Source organism: Pinus tabuliformis, chromosome 3_1 (genome assembly GCF_031772625.1).
Source record: "Pinus tabuliformis cultivar Carrire ecotype Pingquan chromosome 3_1, CPIR1, whole genome shotgun sequence".
Lineage (NCBI taxonomy): Eukaryota > Viridiplantae > Streptophyta > Pinopsida > Pinales > Pinaceae > Pinus > Pinus tabuliformis.
Window position 1 is genome coordinate 960,178,422 of NC_142301.1, and position 16,078 is coordinate 960,194,499.

General features: G+C 37.2%; 1 pseudogene; it reads right to left on the reverse strand.

The window, feature by feature from the left end:
• Positions 1-11,864: 11,864 nt before the first annotated feature.
• On the reverse strand, positions 11,865-13,632 carry LOC149190999 (putative methyltransferase PMT7 pseudogene; annotated as a pseudogene).
• Between the last annotated feature and the right edge of the window lie 2,446 nt (positions 13,633-16,078).

Genomic DNA, 16,078 nt, shown 5'->3' on the forward strand with positions numbered 1-16,078 from the left:
CGCCTGCTCCCCGGACGTTAAAGTCCGTTTGGTTTGCCCGAGGTTGGCTCCCGAACCTCGTTGGATCAGCCAAGTGTTCTGGGCACACGATCTCCGCCGTCGATTTCCGGAAGGTGCACGGGCCCACGTCAAATCAGATTTTGCGTGGAGTGTTTTTTTTTGTTGTTGTTGACCGCCGAGAAGGGAATTCAATGTCTTTAATGTTTTTTGTAGTTTTTCGGTGGAGGCCTTTAATTTTGGTTATGGGCATATGTCCCATATGATATACGTTATATATTTTTTTATATGTTTCATATACGTTGTAAAAAAAATGTCTACGTGTGGGAGTTTTTAGTTTAGTTTTTTTTTGTGTGGGTTGTGCCTGCGGGTGGCATATCTTTTGTGAAATGAATAGAACGCACAGCAGTGCGAACAGAGTTTGAAAAACTGTGATGTAATGTTTTATGCTTGCCATTGTAAAACAGAGGAACACTATGAAATTGGTTTTGTAATATCCACAGCAGTGGAAAATTTGTGAGAGTAACAGAGTTTGTTTTGTGAATCCCTCTCTGCACAGAGGATGAAATATGTATCAGTTTTTTTTGTTTAAATCAATAGAAATGTGTTGTGACTGTGTAATGGACTGTGTTCTGAGTTAATTTATTTTTTTAAAGAGGTTCTCTGCAAAAGATCCTGGACAGAAGAAACATAGCATTGCCTCTGTGGTGGTTGTTTTATTTGGTTTTGGTATTTTCTCCATTAAAAATACCCAACAAACAAACCATTGTGGAAATTATTGACAGTCAGTGATGTAAATAAGTGAAAAACCACGACAATCCTAATTGTCCGACTTCTTGTAGTTTCTTGCAGTTCACAAAAACAATTATTCATATCCTGATGTGTCCGACTTCTTGCAGTTCACCATGGACGAAAGATTGAAAACTCCACTAAGGACCCACCAGAGGTTCCTTAGAAGAAGATCGAAATTGAAGATTTTTGTGTCCTTTAGGCCCCATCCATTGAAATCAGCAAGTCTATACAACCTTTCCAGCTGGGCTAATTGGAATTTCCTGTCAGGGCAAGTGCTAACCCATAGAAACTCGGAGATGATGGGGTTGACTTCTTTTACAATGCCCTTAGGGAGTTTGAAGATATGCATCTAATATATAGAGACGTTGTGAAGTACAAATTGTATCAATATGGGTCATCTGCCAAAAGAAATCCATTTATATGACCAATGCAGAAGCCTCTTTTCGATCTTCGGAATGAGCCAGGACCAGTTCGTATTCTTGTATGCATTAGGATTCAATTTGAAACTGAGGTACTTGAAACCCTCGTCCAAAGGTGTAATTTGTACACTAAACAGATTGGCGATTTCCGACATGTTGGTCGCATCAGGATCATTCGAAATCAAAAGAGGCTTGATGTTATTCATGTAAAGACCCGAGGCAAGTCCAAAACAATGAAGGATATCAGAAATAATCTGCCATTTAGATGGATTAATGGTCTCAATTTCCAGAACGTCATCAACAAACATCAGGGGAGAGAGAGGGATTTCTCTTGCAATCCTGCATCTAGTGATGAGAGCCCGAGCTCGAGCATCAAGGAAATTTCTACTTAATTCGTCGATTACAAGAAGAAACAGAAGTGGAGATAGGGTGCAACCCTTGCGAAGTCCTCTGGAAGCAGTAAAGAATAATGTTGGAGAGTCGTTGATAATGATGGAAAACGAAATATACTTAATACAAGATTGTATCCACTGTCTCAGCTGATCATTAAAGACACTAGCCCTATCTTATGAAAGATCTTCCACAAGAGTTCCCAATCCACACAGTCGAATTCTTTAGTGAGGTCTATTTTCAAAAGGCAGGAATCCAGATGACGGGTCTTAATGGAATGTATGCATTCATGGGCGATGAAAACTGCATTGTGAATGTGGAGTTGTTCCAAAAAAACAAATTATTCGGCTGAGATATGTTTGGATAGGAATGGTTTGGTCCGATTTGGTATGGTTTTGGAGATTAATTTATAGAGCGTGTTGCACAAGGATATAGCCCAGTAGTCTAAGAAAGTAGAAGGCTTATGGACTTTAGGAATAAGAGTGATGAAAGTAGCATTTACGACACCAGAGACCCTTTCAAGTCTGTGAGATTCCTCAACTATCTCAGTTAATTCGCCAATCATGATGTCATGAAAATGGAAAAATAACTCCATAGTCAAGCCGTCAGGGGCAAGGCTTTTGCCTCTGGCAATTTCTTTTAAAATAGATTGTATCTCTTCCTTAGTGACCAGTCACTCCAATATAGTGTTGTCCTTTGCACTAGTCATAAGGGGAAATAGATTATAAGGGTCCAACTGAGAGTTGAGAGGAACAGAGTCTTACATAGTAGTTGTTGCTGAAGAAATACAAAGCCCCCCTTTCAATGTCTCTTTGAGAAGTCCAATGGAAACCCAAGCCTGACAATGCTCCAAATGGAGTTCTTTTGTTGCTTTAGAGTCGCTTGATTATGGAAAAAGCGGTTGTTTTTGTCTCCAGCTTCCACCCACATGGCCTGAATTTACTGCTGCCAATCCTCACCTTGAAAGAGAAAAATCTGAGGTCTGCGGAGGTCCAAGTTGATAATTTGTTGTTTGGAGGATTCAGATAAGTAGTCTGAGTTGCGAGGGTCCTCCAGGAGTTTGGTTTGTTTATCAACGTAGATCATCTCTTGAACCATAGCCCTTTTGTTATTGTAACTGCATCTTCTCACCTTGACTTTAAGGGCTCTCAACTTATATAATAAATGATCCATGATCTGAGGACCATCAACACTAGATGGTTTGATCTAGAAAGTTTTGAATTGATCAATAAATTTTTTCTCCTTCAGTGAGAAATGATTGAATTTAAAGGGAAATGTTTTTTCCGGATGCATTCTAGTCCAGCTCAGGAAAACAGGGAAATGGTTAGATATAAAGGGAAGGTAAGGTCCACAAATTTATTTCCATAAGTCGAGTGGCAGTATACTCCAAGATGAAGAAGTGATCCAATCATTTCAAAATTCCAAGATTACCCTAACTACCATTTTTCCAAGTTGGGCCATTAGTCTCTGGTTTGATGTCCCGAAATGTTTTCTGCTAGAAATAATCCTTGAAATGTTGTCCCAATGGGTCAAGTCGATTGAGAAGTCCGCATATTTCAGAAGAGTCCAGAGTAAAATTAAAGTCCCCACCTAAAATCACAGAGTCAAGCTCAAGGATGCCACTTATGTAAACCTTGTTCCAGAAATCATTTCTATTAGAAAAAGGTGCATATATGTTGATGGTTCTGAGATGAGTTTTAGAGTCCCACTTACCACCTGTGATTAACAATCCAGCAGTGGTATTATAAGCCTTGAAGCTGAATTTGTGAGGATTCGACATAACAACTAGACCACGAGATAAACCAGAAGCATTACAAGCACACACAAGGCAGTTAGGATAGATCTGTAATAAAAATCCCCAAGCCTTCTCCCTGCATTTCATAGTTTTTTGTTGAGTCTGATGTTTAAATCTTATTTTTTTTTCAAAAATATTTCAACAAAAGATTTAAATAAACTATTTGAAGATCTATGCTAACTAATTTATGTTCATATCAACTTCATATATATCTATATATAGAAAAAAATTGAGTTTTGTGGTTAAAATTTTATTTGGTCACGTATATGCTCTATTTAATAGTCAAAAATACAATTTAAACAATGAAAAATAAAACATTGTATTTTTCACTCTATCAAGCTTATGGATTTCAATAATGCTTTTCATAGATCGTATTTTTTGGGCCGATCCCAAGCCCTGAACATTCAAAGACATGATGATCATTTAGGGGCAACAATGATGAGTAACTCTTCTCTAACGACTTGAGGTTTAGGGGGGGAAACTTCGAGGTGTCCAACCTTGAAAGAGGTAGGCTCTATGATAGGCGAGGCACAATCTTCTTGTGGATCTTGAAATTGTGCTAAAAGGTTGGGTGAGGCAAATGTATAGTTGGAAATTTTCTTAAATTTTGTCCTTCTCTTTCTTCAAGAAGTAACATTCTTATGGGACACTGGGATAATATGTACATTGTCAGCAACAAAAACATACCTCTTTATCATCATAGGTTCCATGGTGTTCAAAGAGTCGCAGGGAAGATCCTCCAATTCAACAACTTCCGCAAATGGAGAGATTAAGCTTGACTTGAGGGAGCACTAAATTTAATTAGAGAATGGAAATATGGGTCTGATGAAGGAGAGCCAGTGAATGAAAATGGAGGCATGTTGGTTCCAGCTGTTAATTAAGCAAGAAAGAAATGAAATGAAATTGAATGGAAACCAAAAAGATCACACAAGTAAACACAATATTTTATGTGGTCAAACCTTGATAGTGTGTCAAGGAAACATCCACGAGACAAGGGATTGGATCTTTATTTAATCAAGAATGATTCTCCATGATTACATTATCTTGGGCATTCATCATTTTTATATGAGCCTCTCCTCCGGTACATAATTTTTGTTCGGTATAAAACTAACTAGCAGTAAATAAAGATTTACTCATTTTTACACAATTTGTTGTCACATTTAAACAAACTCCACCTTGACAACAATTTTCCTAATCTGTTTCCCATGCCCATTCATCATCTCTTTTGCAAGCCAAGAGAAGATAAACACCATCGCAACTTCTCTACTGTAATTGGCTTCGTGAATCTGTCTACACAATTCTCCCGAGTATGGACCTTCTTGAGAGCTACTTTTCCACCATCGATCACGTCTCAGAAAATGATACCTTACATCAATGTGCTTGGTCTTGCTGTGATAAGATAGATTTGTAGCCAAGTGAATAGCACTCTAACTTTCAAAGAATACGTTCACTCTCTCTTGCATCCTTCCAGTCTCATCAAGTTGACCCTTTAACCAGATTGCTTCTTTACTGGAATCTGAAGCAGCTATATACTCTGCTTCAGTAGCGGACAACACAATTGTTTCCTAAAGCTTTGACATCCAACTAATTGCTCCACCAGCAAGAGGAAAGACATAACCTGTAGTAGATCTCCTTTTGTCCAAATCACCTGCATAATCAACATCCACATATCCGCAAACTGATAATTCACTACCAGTAAAGATGATGCAATGATCACTTGTGCCTCTTAAATACCGAAGCACCCATTTCACTGCTCGCCAATGTTCTTCACTTGGGTTTTCCATGAACCTGCTGACAACTCCAACTGCAGGTGAAATGTCAGGTCTTGTAGATACCATCACATACATTAAGTTGCCTACAACATTAGCATATGATACACAAGACATATACTTCTTTTCTTCATCGATTCTAGGACTCAAAACCGAAGAAAGCTTAAAGTGGGAAGCTAATGGAACATTAACAAGTTTCACACTGTTCATACCAAACTTTTCAAGTACTATTTCCACATACTTTTGTTGTAATAACCAACGCTTACCATTTTTCTTATCTATGTGTATCTCCATGCCCAAGATATGTTTTGCTACTCTAAGATCCGTCATATCAAACGTCCTAGAGAGTTGAGCCTTTAACCTATTGATCTCTTCCATGCTTTTGCTTGCAATAAGCATATCATCAACATACAAAACTAAGATAATGAATATACCACTGAAACTCTTGAAGTATACAAAGTGATCATACCCACTTCTAATACAGTTCTGGCTCACCATGAAAGAGTCAAACTTATTGTACCATTGCCTTGGGGACTGCCTCAGGCCATATAATGATTTCCTGAGCTTGCAAACTAATCTTCTATTGCGATTTTGTATAAAAGCTTTTGGCTGTTCCATATATATTTCTTCATCCAAATCACCATGTAGAAAGGTTGTTTTAACATCTAACTGTTCTAACTCAAGGTTAAGTAATGCAGTTAGTGCCAACATAGTACAAATCGAAACAAGTTTTACAACTGGTGAAAAAATCTCATGAAAGTCAATACCTTCACCTGAGAATATGCTTTTGCTACCAGTCTTGCCTTATAACTTTCGACACTTCCATCAACTTTCTGTTTCAATTTGAAGACCCATTTGCATCCAACAACACTTCTCCCTTTAGGAGTTTCCACAAGTTCCCAGGTATTTTTCTTGGCTAAGGAATCCATTTCTTTTTCCATAGTCGTTTTCCATTTTCCGCTATCTGTATCATCCACTGCTTCCTGATAACAAGAAGGTTCCCCAACTTCAGTAATCAAAGAAAAAGATGAAGCAAAAGCTTCATACCCTTTGGGAGTTTTTATTTCCCTTGTAGACATTCTTATAGTGATTGGTTGTTGAACTAGTTCAGAAACTTCGACAGTTTCCTTTGTATCTTCATCACCTTTTCCTCTAGATGTCTCTCCTTCCATTCAACTTTGGAAAAAAGGTCTAATCTCCAACTGAATTTGTTGATTTGGTGATACTTGTTCCTGTTCAATTCTTTCAACATTTGATTTTAAAAGAGAAGATTCATCAAATGTTACATCTCTACTAATAACTATTTTCTGTGAAGTAGGATCCCACAACATGTATCCTTTCACCACATAGTCATACCCAACAAAGACATAACATTTTGATTTTGGATCCGATTTTGGACACTGACTTTTAGTTATAAGAGCATAGGCATCACAACCAAATATCCTTAAATGTCAATAATCACAAGACTGACCTGACCAAACTTATTCAGGAATTTTACGGTTAATTGCTATGGAAGGTGATCTGTTAACTAAATAACAAGTAGTGGATACTGCTTCTGCCCACAACTCCTTTTGCAGCTTAGCATTGTTGATCATGCTTCTGACTCTTTCCATAAGAGTTTGATTCATACGTTCGACAAAACCATTTTGCTAAGGGGTATAAACAACAGTTTTATGTCTAACAATTCCTTCATCCTTACAATATTGTTCCAATTCTAGAGAAGTAAATTCACCAACATTGTCAATTCTTAAGCATTTAATTGATTTGCTTGTTTTTTTTTCTACCATTGCTTTAAATTTTTTAAAGACATTGAATACATCATCTTTCTTGTTTAACATAAAGACCCAAATTTTTCGGGAGAAATCATCAATAAATGTTAAGAAATATAAAGCACCTCCATACAATACAACAAGAGATGGTCCCCACAGACCATAATGAATATAGTCCAAAATTTCTTTACTATTATGACTTCCAGTTTTAAACCTCTGTTTACACTGTTTTCCATACACAATGTTTACATAAATCCAACTTCAAGGATTTCAAATCCAGAATTAGTTTACGGTTCATCAGTAACTGAAGACCTTTCTTGCTCATGTGACCCAATCACTTATGCCATAGGCGAGTACCTTATTCTTCATTCTCTGACACAATCACTGCTTCACTAACCTGATTACTTACTTCGAGTCTGTAAAGATTTTTGACCTTTTCTACTTTCATAACAACTAAGGTGCCTTTTGAGACTTTCAACACTCCATTCTGACCTGTAAGTTTATAACCATTCGAGTCCAAAACTTCCAAAGAAATCAAATTTTTCTTCAATTCAGGTACATGTCTAACACTAGTTAGTGTTCTAACTATGTTATCATACATTTTAATAATGATATTTCCCATCCCAATAGTCTGGTGTGATCCATTATTACCCATAAACACAGAACTACCATTTACAGCTTCATATGAGGTAAACCAATTTCTGTGTGGACTCATGTGATGAGAAGCACGAGAGTCTAACAACCAACTTTCAAAATTATGAGAGACATTGCATACAGGTAAAGTTTCATCTATCATACATAATTCTTCAACAGATAAAACTTCATCTATCATACCTGAATCAAATTGATTTTCTTCCTTCTTTGGATTTTCAGACTCTTTCCATTTCCAACAGTATTTCTTGAGGTGTCCAATTTTATTGCAGTACCAGCATTTGGCTTTACACTTTTTACCCTTTGATTTAGACCTGGAAGAGCCCCTTGTTTTCTCCCCTCTTTATTTTGACTGTCCTCTGGCTACCATGGCTTCTGATGCAGAGGTTTCAACATTGGACTTCTTCCTTACTTATTCAGCTAACAAAGCTCCCACAATTGAATCAAATTCCAAGGACTCAGTTGTGCTCAAACTGATAGAGGTAACGAAGTGGTCCCATGACTTAGGCAGGGAACACAGCAAGGTGATAGCTTTATCTTCTTCCTAAAATTTAACTTCCATATCCGACAATTGGAAAATAAGTGTATTAAAAACATTTAGATGTTCTGCAATTTTTGTACCCTCCTTCATCCAAAGACTGTACAATTGTCTTTTTAGATAAATTATGTTGGTTAACGATTTGGTCATATATAAAGTTTCTAGTTTTCCCCACAAACCTACTGCTGAAGTTTCTTCAACTATATTGAAAAGAACTTCATTTGTCGAGCATAACTTGGTGGTACTGAGAGCTCGGGCATCCAAGTCATCTGAGTCCAAATATGTCATGCCAATAGGTTTTTTCTTCATCGCGTCTATTGCTTTGTGAAACCCTTATTGCTCCAGCAAATCCCTAACTTTCAGTTTCCATAAAGTAATGTTGTTCTTGCCGGTGAATTTCTCCACCTCGAACTTTGCATTCATCATGTTTTCCATTTCTTTCCTACTAATCCTTCCTCCTAGGGTTTTTGTTTTTCACCTAGGATTTCCTGGTTACTTGAGTACCTCGTCTAATGCTTTGTGCAACCCTTATTGCACCAGCAAATCCTTAACTTTTAGTTTCCATAAAGCAAAGTTGTTCTTGCCGGTGAATTTCTCCACCTCGAACTTTTCATTAATCATTTTTGCCATTTCTTTCCTACTAATCCTTCCTCCTAGGGTTGTTGTATTTCACCTAGGGTTTCCTGGTTACTTGAGTTTCCTTTTCTTTCTTTTCTTAAAAAAAAACTGAACAGAAAACCTACTCCAATTTTTGTTACTTAAAAAAATTCTAGAATTTGTTCCTTTCCCCCAAAAAAAATTGCCCTCTTTTTTTATCAATTTAATGAGAATTTGGAAATTTCTTTTCTTCAATTTAATGAAAAACCACTCCAGTTTTCTAGGGAAAAAAAATTCAATGGTTTTCTAAACTCACAACAAACAATTTCTGAAAAGATTTGCTTTTAAAAAGAAAGGAATAATTTTTCACAAATACCCAGATTTTTCAGTGAGAAACAATATTGGTTTTTCCTTTAGAAACCCTCTTCACGTAGCAGCAGTGGCCTCCTCTTCCTTGTTCAAGAAAAACGACAAAATGCTCCTCGATTTTCAAATAGGTTGATCTATGGCTTGCTTACTGGGCTCTGTCTTTCACAAGACGACTCAATAAAAATTCGATTGTTCCTCAAACTCAACTATTCCTGTGGACTGCTCTATGACACAGTGCATCCCTCCAACGATGGACAATTTTCCACCAACGATGAACTCTCTACGGCACTGTGCATTTCTCCAACGATGGACATCATTCCACCAATGATGAATGCTCTGTGGCACCAACAATGAATGCTTTGCGGTAATTTCCCCTCAACAATGTTCATCCAACGATGGCACACAACTCTGCACAGGCTAGAAGGATTCAACGTAATTCTGGGCAGCTCGGAATAGGCCAATGGTTTCAATGCACTGCATTCAACCTTTCTTTGACAGGATGACCACCAACAGGCCGAAGTGAATTAAAAAAAAAACGGCACAACAAGGGCATTACCTTTTCTAGGCAGTCGATCCCCTTGGTTGCAACCAATATACATTGCATTTAACCTTTCGCAAATACACAGTGCATCCCTTGAGCTTTGATACCACTTGTTGGTTCGAGTAGTTAATTAAGCAAGAAATAAATGAAATGAAAATTGAATGGAAACCAAAAAGATCACACAAGTAAACACAATATTTTATGTGGTAAAACCTTGACAGTGTGTCAAGGAAACATCCACAGGGAAAGGGATTGGATCTTTATTTAATCAAGAATGATTCTCCATGATTACATTATCTCGGGCATTCATTAGTTTTATAAGAGCCTCTCCTCTATTACATAACTACTATTAAGTATAAAACTAACTAGTAGTAAATAAAGATTTACTCATTTTTACACAATTCGTTATTACATTTCAACAAGGCACAAGGGAGGTGTCTAGTGGAAAGGATGAGGGTCGAGGGGTTGCATTAGTAGGATTTATGGGCCTCTAAAGTGGTTTGGAAATGACATGGGAGGAAGATTTGATGAAATTTTTTTGGAGGAGAGAAGGGGGAGGAGGGTCGAGAAGAGTCTATTTTTGGGGGGGTTATCATCCAGAGCTATACAATTAGGAGGATAAATGATACATGTCTCCTTGTGAAGAAATGTGGAGTGGACCAATGGAATATCTTGCCTCCCAACCGCTTTTGGAGGAACAATCTGTTGGCGAATCTCACAGTTATGAAGATGGCCCTTTGTAATATTTCAAGACGTTCAGTTAGAAGGTGGCCAATGTTGTGACAACATAGGCATATGAATGGGACAATCTAGCAATCTAGTATCTGTTTTCACGAGCATGGTCCCCCAGTAAAGATCAATGTTCGTTGGAAGACCTCTTGATAATGTTATTTCCACCATAACCCAAGCAATGCACTTGTCCATGCCCCCAAGGCAACCTTCGTCTAGATAATAGAGCTTGCCAATGTTGTTAGTGATATCTAAGATGACCATCCTAGTCCAGAGTTCAAGAGGAAGTCCAGGAAGCTTGACCCGGATAATATTTCACCATAGAAAGTTAGTGGCCAGGTCAAAACCAAAATACCATCTCTGGAGAGATAGATAGCCATGACCTTTGACCCAAGGAGAGGAAACTATGCAGTCTGCATCATCTGGGGAGAGAAAATAAAAAGTGAACCAACTATTTTGTAATGCATTAATTTGGGGTCGATATTTGAGTAGAGGGAGCCACCAAAACTCCACCCACCCTTTCATCTCGACGCCAATCATCCTGAAATATACCCAACAACCCATAAAAGCTTATTATTTTAGTTTTATCACCTCATCCCAATATCCTTACATTTTGAGATCAAGTTTGTGGGGTTGCTCTACTGTTTTTATGGCCTTTTGTTTCTGAGTGAAAGGAAGCTTACACAAGGGAGCATCCAGGTTATTCAAGGTGTTTTGTCTTCGGCTAATTGATGCAGGCGAGAGTGAAAGCTCATGATCTAGAGCCTCATTCAATTTTTTTATTTTTTTACTTTTTACATTTGAATTGTTCCTCTATGACGATAGTTACCTCAATGAGCTTTAGAGTGTTTGGGAATGATGACAAAAGTATAGGAGCGATCAACATGTTGACCATGACTAGTAAATAAACTAATAGTTGAGCCACGATTAAACACCCTTGTCGATTTGGACCAACTGAAGGAGTTTAGAATAAATTTATGATTGGAGGACTGGAGTAAATGCTAGCTCAAGTGGGCCCAAAATAGATGCCAGAGTCATAATCCATTTGTCCAAAAAAGTCAAAATTCTCCAGGGCACCTCAAAATGGATTTAGTATCACAAGGAGAGAAGGCCTGCAAATATATGGAATAATATCAGTGGATTCTAAGTTGTGGTGGCCCAATGAAAGTTTGTTATATACATAATCTAGTCGGTGAAGATTGTGGGGCGACTCATATAATAATGATGGTGCTCTTTAGAAGAGAAACCAACTATCATAGAGAGAAAATCCCGATGAGAGCTAGGATTTGATGGGAAAAATGCCCATCATAGGGAATTTTAGCCGTTAATTACGTTTAATTTTTTTATCTAGCCTTCATTCATGATGTGTTTTCAAATTTAAAAAACGTATTTTTGATGGTATATATTTATTTGAAAATGCCATAAATATCTGTGCTAGCATTAAAATCCCATGGACAAGATCTATCAGTGTGCTTAATACCCTTCTGAAGGACAACTTCCAATACCTTTTAACAAATTAGCAGTTGGTCTCCTCAATTTCCAACACCTTCCAAATTATATACTTTTGCATCATAGAGGAATTTGGCTGAAAAATATGCGACTTTTGAGATTATCATTGAGTCATCTCGGATGATGAAAAATCCTAGTGGGCGAAGAATGCGATCCACCTCTAGTTTAATGTATTTTATTTGGCAACCTCTACCATCGCCTTTATAGTATTAAAACAATTAGAATGCATGAACCAAATCATATGTACGTGGATAAGTAGAAAATGGATTACACCGATCATTAAAATATCCATTCAAGCCTCTCTAATAGATAGTAGGTACAGTATTCCTTGAGCTTGGAGGAATTATATTGATCACCCAAACTAAGTTTGTGCTTAAACCATCAATAAATCAGCCATAGAAATGGATGATATCCATTACATTTCGAATATCATATTTATTGACATTCATAAGTGTCCAATATTCATTGATTTGCCTCTACCAAACTATTTTGTGTGCACTAAAATTTTCAACAGTAATCCCTATTTTCTCATGTCATTTAGGGAATACTGATAAACACTCCAGCAATGGAGGAAGTTGTCGAGTGTTCTCTACTTATGGAATTAAAGTTAGAATATTTTGTAATGGTTTCATCCATGACAATTTTTTAATGGTTTATGTGATCATGTGCTTGACCACATAAACCAGTCTTTTTTATTTTTCTTTTTGTAGTTCGCATGCCTTATCTTCTTGCTTGACCCAAATTGTTATTTGAACTTGATGAACAATAAAAATTCCCACACATTGAAGTTGTCAAACATAAATTTATCCCATTGATGGGGATACCCTTTATCATTCTTGTGAGCAGGAGGTGCAACATAAACAAAGTAACCACTAGCTCTCAAAAGGTAATCCACTTGTTTAAGAAAAACACAATCATTTTCGTGCCAATCGACATGACAACATGAACAATGGACCATTTCAAACAAAGTACTTGGATAAGGTAGTTGTGTTTTACCAAGAACTGTAATCATGGCACTAATTGACCATTCAAGAGAAAATTGAATATGATTCTCATGCCCATCCTTTGGATCAAATGACATTGTTTGTACACCCAGTGGAGGTAGATAAGCTGAAGAACTTGCAAAACCACAGTCAACATCAAGAAATTGCACCACTCCTACGGCTCATAAATCCCATGTTCCATTAGTTATCGTGTTTCCCAACCTTTGGATGTACTTTGAAGCTCCATGCTTGAAATGAGTACCACCACCAGGGAACCACCATAGTTTACCCTACTTATGCACCCAATTTTGCCCACCTTTGACTTTCTGCTAGATGCGAGTGGTTCATATTGCTTCACCACACATAATCTTTATTATTTAGCCATTTTATTAGGATCTTGTATTCTTTGGGAGGAGATATTAAACAGAAAGGTCATTCCTCAAGTGGATAAGACAAATTTCTTTCAAAATTCACTCTTCGAAAATAATTCAAAATTTTCAGAGTGTTGATATACTTTAAATCATGACAAGGAACATACTCAGTATAATTCAATGGGAAAATATTCATTCCTTCTGCAAGTATCTTTAGCACATCAGCTCTAAAATTGAGAACCACCTTATCACTTAACCACTGCTTCCCAGTTGAGATCAATGATGCTTGCATATAGATCACATGCTTGGTGCCAAATAATGTTCCAACAAAAAATAACTATCATCAATGTGAAAGCCAACATGACCACCTTCCCTGATTACACATCTAACATGGAGGAAAGTGAAAACCCCATATTTAGATGCAAACATTAACAAGATGAAACAAATTAGCTAGCCACGTATAAACCCGTCTTTTCACTAGACTATTTTACACCTTATCAAACACGAATATCTCCACAAATTTCAGTTGAAGGAAGTTGAACTAGTCACATCCCTTCCAAATGAGTCGAATGGCCTTCAAACTTGTAGATTTGAATAAAACCTATTCAAATATAGGACAGAGGTTTTTGGAGCAAGAATATTGGAATTTATCAGGGAGATTCCATAGTCAAAAAGTACATATTTAATAATGTTTTGTGCTAATTTTCCAATGTGACTTGGCATGATACTTTCAGAAACCTTAAAAGCCTATTATTAATGTTTATTGTTAGAAAATTATATACCAGCCTAGATCCATCTTAACACCAGATCTATCAAGCGCCGAGAGGGATCAAATCTCTCGAGGTGAAAACCTATTTCTTGAGTGCAAAAAATATTGTAGAAATATAAACACAGAAAAAACACATAAAACAAGAGAGACACAGATATACGTGGTTTACCCAATTTGGGCTACGTCCACAGAGAAATAGGTAGTCCTTTGTTTTATATTATCCAGCAAAATGAAGAGATATAACCTATAACAGATCTGTTGTAATTCCCTCTTCGCTCTCACACAATTTCCTATCTCTTTCTCACTCAGAATACACATCTGCATAGCTGCCATACAATTCCCTCATATATAGCGAGGGGTTGCCTTCTAGGGAAAACAACCCTAAATTAAACATAACTTATACCGTCAGATTTCCGCCTAATGAATGACCCATATTGGCTACGAAATTAAAACATTTTATAAGGCTATTTTACATATATTTTTAGCTGTCGTCCCCTCTTGGACCCCCCTAAAACGTCAATTTTTTTTTTTTATGATAGGTAAAGAGAAATACAAATTCCAACCCTGATCCCGATGATTATATTCCATGCATAAATCTAGCCACCAATGTCTGCCAACCATTATTGGTAGGTGCAGACATTAACTAACACCCACCAACTTGAATTAATTGATTGAGAGTTTTTGTACGATCACAAACATCAAAATTTTCACAGATCTAGAACACTTTAGTGTTCTATTTATATTTGATTGCAATCAAAAACACTGAACACAATGAGATCTAGAAATCTTTATATTATTAACTGAAGAAAATAATACATGCCCATATAATAATATTAGAGCCCCTGCAATGGCATGCACAATTTCTCCTTAGAAGAGAAAACAAAGACACTAAAGCACAATCATGGACTCTGGCTGGATCCATCAGAAAAATCACACCCATGGGGTTTTCGTCCTTGGAATCAAACTGGAATTGGCCATGCCAAGTTCTCAAGAAAAAAAAAAATGAGATAGATAAAATTAGGATGATCCAAATGCCTAACTCCTATCCTCTTTTATAGGCTTGATGAACTCTTTAGAAACATTATTTTATTGTTTTCTCTCAAAAAACGAAGACAAATACCATGGACATATACCATGGGAAAATACCACGGTAAATTTCATGGGTAGATTTTTTCCATTTTGACCATATCAAGAAAGGGGACTATTACAAATCCCCTTGCCCAAATATTTCTTGCCCTTAAGTAATCCATTTCTATCCATTGTATAAGCATATGTACATTAATACCAGGATCCCATACAAACCAGTGTGTTATCACATGCCTCGATGCTACATGATCCTAAATGGATAGAAGTGTGTTATCACATGCCTCCAAGCTACAATATTCCCTTGCTTAAGAGTATCCTCCTAGGAATCATTCCATCCATAGAGTTCCAACTCATAATCTCTTGCCAATCCATCCTATGGGAAGGGTCTAATGCATGAATGGCTACACATGGAATAAGTCTACTATGATGATGTTGTTTGATGCTCAACTCATGCTGCTCCACTTGGTCACCCAACCTGATCCATTTAGAGAAATCTACCCTGCTTTCCCTAATGTATAAATGTGGGTTGGTAGTAACACAAGCCCTATCTATGTACTCATGTAGAGGGATTCTTTTGAACTCCCATATGTACTCCTCTTTCTTCCTTGTGAGGGACATGAGTCATTCCTCAACACTTGACAACTTGAACACTAAATCGACACATACTCTTATGAGCTCCTAAATTTTTCTTGTTCTCTTGTAAGACAATGGCTCAGATTGTTTGAATCCTCTGCTTCAACATCCTAAGATAGGTCTTGAAAAGCTTAATCTTTTCTCGACAATCCTCTCTTAGAAATTATGGTGCCCTGCTAAATGTCTTTGTATCTGTCTGCGCTAGATGCCCAACTATAATATCCCAACTCGAGCCTTTAATGGCTCATATTGATCACTATGTTTTTCATTCTCCCCCTTATGGTGATGCTCACCATGCTGGTTTACCACTACTGGATCCTCACTCAATTCTCCCTATATGTCTTCCCCTTGGTCTTCTCCACCTGTGGAGA